Source organism: Elephas maximus, chromosome 21 (assembly GCF_024166365.1).
Source record: "Elephas maximus indicus isolate mEleMax1 chromosome 21, mEleMax1 primary haplotype, whole genome shotgun sequence".
Classification (NCBI taxonomy): domain Eukaryota; kingdom Metazoa; phylum Chordata; class Mammalia; order Proboscidea; family Elephantidae; genus Elephas; species Elephas maximus.
Genome location: NC_064839.1, coordinates 15574381 through 15577594, shown reverse-complemented (window position 1 = coordinate 15577594; position 3214 = coordinate 15574381). Strand labels below are relative to the sequence as shown.

At 48.8% G+C, this 3214-nt stretch overlaps 1 pseudogene; it reads right to left on the bottom strand.

Annotated features, from left to right (window-relative positions):
* Nucleotides 1-288: 288 nt before the first annotated feature.
* LOC126064537 (ribosomal protein L18-like) lies at nucleotides 289-1012 on the bottom strand (annotated as a pseudogene).
* Between the last annotated feature and the right edge of the window lie 2202 nt (nucleotides 1013-3214).

Below are 3214 nucleotides of genomic sequence, written 5' to 3'. Positions count from 1 at the left end.
ACAAGGCAGTCCCTCCACACTCCAGCTGTCACTGTTTCTCCAACTTGGCATGCCTTTTGGACATTTTATATTTTTCTTTGTATAGGTTTTGCCATTTTCCTATTTATATAGTTTTAGTTTTGTTGGTAGTGTGAATTAGGTCTTTTTTTTTTTTTTTTTTTACTTTCTGGTTAGCTATTCACTGGTTTACGGGAAACTATGAATTTTTCTCTATGTATCTTCTATCAGACCACTTTTAGTGGCTCTAATTGTTACTGAAATTTTTAAATAACAGGGCAGGATCTGGGGTTAGTTGTTGTAGCCATGGCTGGCCCATTGGCCTCTGGTGTGCTCCAACTTCTGACCCTTGAGTGGACGCAAGGTTTGGTGTGCTTGTGCAGGGTTCCTGGCACCTTGTTGAAATGCCTGTATACCTCTCAGCCCTTGTGCAGACCAGGCAGCAGGACCGTGCCACAGTCCTTCAGGGAGTCCAGGGCCAGCTGGTCAAATGTGAGGGTTTTCTCTCAGCCTTGAGGATGTAGCTCTGGGCCTGGCTGCTCACTCTTAATGCACACATTTTTAGTTTGGGCATCTCCTGAACCCACCCACTGCATTGAATTGATTCTGGCTCGTAGCGACCCTATAGGACAGAGTAGAACTGCCCCATAGGAGTTCCAAGGAGCACCTGCTGGATTCAAGCTGCCAACCTTTTGGTTAGCAGCCGAGCTCTTATCCACTACACCACCAGGGCTTCCCTGAACCCACATATCATTCGTTATGTTCCCGACGACCACAGCCATATTGTTTTCCCAACCAGAAAGCTTCATCTCCTGGATCATCCAAGAAAGGGACAGGGCGGCTGGTTGGTTCAGCTCATGAACAGCCTCTTCAACACGATTTGGTTGAGGGTAGAGTCGGTTCATCTGGCCAGAAACCTGTACAGCTTGGCCAACAGCCTCAGGTAGATGTCCTGGCTCTTGGGCTCCTTGGGCTGAAACTTTTGGTACTTGTGGTGGCAGATGCCGACTCCCATGGTAGTGCCTCTGGCTTAGCCAGGTCCAAAAAAGCTGGCTAAAATAGTTTTGCAGTTAATTCTCTTGGATTTTTTAGATAAACATAAACATATTATCTGTAAAGAATGATAATATTGCTTCTTCCTTTCTACTCTTTGTATTGCCTTTTTTTTTTTCAGTCATATTGTCTTGGCTACGTACCCTTGTTTAAAACATCTCCAGCTTCTCACAGAGGCACCAGAGATAGACCCCTAAGAGCCCAGCAGACCCAAGCCCATCTGCCAAGACCCCTGATTCTGTGTTCCCCAACAGCACTGAACGTTCCTGTCTTTTCAGCACACCCACAATTTCAAATGCACTACATGTTCCAGGACTGTCTCTTCCTTTTCAGGGGACCTCCAGGGCCAGGCTATACATCAGGCACTGCTGGGGGTAGAGGCAACTGATCCCTGATCATCTAAGTGGCTCCTTATGCTGGGGGCTTCAAGGAAGATGTTGCCTGGCCTTGTTCTCAGAATCTCAGAACCTCTTGGGGGCCAGCGACCCACGGTTGCTACAGTGCTGACCACAGGAATGAACCCATTCCCTGATTTGAGATCCCTCTGAGCGTTTCCTCCCAAGGCCTGGCAGGCGGGAGTCTCCATGATGCTCCCAGCTGTGAAACCCTGGTCCCATCTTCCAATGGTGCTGTCAGATCCTTGTTCAGTGTGTGTTTACTGAGCACCCACTACCTGCCACACCCAGTGCTGTGGCCTGGGGGTGAAGAGAAGACCAGATGAGGATGGGGGAGAAGACTTGACCCATGGTGCACATGGCTCAGGAATTGGGAGCCAGGGACTGGGGGTGGCTTGGGGCCCAAAGTGGCCACTCCTGCTTGGCTTTATGGGGGCAGGGTAGCAATGTAGGGAACAGGTAGGGATCACCTGGCAGACAAGACAGGAAGAGCATGCCAAGTGGAGGCAACAGTAGCCCAGGGGTGCAAGAGGGCACTGTCTGAGAGTTCCAGGTCCAGCCAGGGCAGGACATGAGCTCGAAGGGAGGATAGGACCTTGGGCGAGGATGTCCAGGACAAAGGGCTTGTGCATTATACGGAAGGGCTCAGGTGTGCAGGTAGGAAAGGTCACTGCTGTTCCTGGATGGAACAAATGCATGCTACGTGCCAAACACTCTACTAACAAAGTTTAACAGAAGCAACAACGTCCCTGCCCTCAGGAGGCTTCCTTTCTGATGGAGGAGAGGGTACGTGTGGCACTCCTGGAAAGGTGTGTATGATAAACATCTTTATGTTTAACCTCTCTTTGGGGTTTGATTAGCTCCCTGACCCTCCCAAAACCTAAAAACTCATTGCCATCTAGTCAATTCCAACTCCTGGCAGCCCGATAGGACAGAGTAGAACTGCTACATAGGGTGTCCTGGACTGTAATCTTTATGGAAGCAGACTGTCACATCCTTCTCCCTTGGAGAGGCTGGTGGGTTTGAACCACCGACCTTTCGGTTAGCAGCTGAGTGCTTAACCACTGTGCCACTGGGGCTCCCTTAGCTCCCTAATCTGCTACCCTACAATTAATGACATTTTTAAAAACTATGTTAAGGACCTTTATTTTTTATTAAAAAAAATTTTTTAAATGGCAAATATAATCATTTTAAGTATACAATTCAGTGATGTTAATTATATTCACCATGTGGTGCAATTATCACCACTATTTTCGAAAGTTTTTCTTCACTCCAAACAGAAACTTAGTACTCCTAAGGTCCCCCTGCCCCACTCCACACACCCCCCCATCCCTGCCCAGGCCAGAGGAGTTTACACTCCAGGGACAATCATCCACTCAGACAAACCATTTCCATGGAATTATGTCAAACAGCAGGGGCATTAAAGGGAAAATGACGCAATTTTTAACTTGGAAAAAAGTTAACATGGCCTGGATTACAACAATAGCAGCAGCCACTTTTTTTCACAAGCTGCCCACTGGCATGAGCCCCTCTTCTCAAAGTCCTTCCCTTTCTCTGGGAAAGTCCTGGCACTCAGGATGTGCCCTGGCAGCCATGCCTGTGACACAGGCTTGGCCAAACAGATTTCCTTTCCTGGGAACCAGATGTGGATGGAGCTGAGCGCCCTGCTCACAGCCAGCCCTGGGGAGAGGAAGAGCCAGAAACTCCAGCCCCGAGGCCTTGGGCCATTGGGCCCCTCTTATTCAGTTCAGCTCTCTCTTTGGTCCACC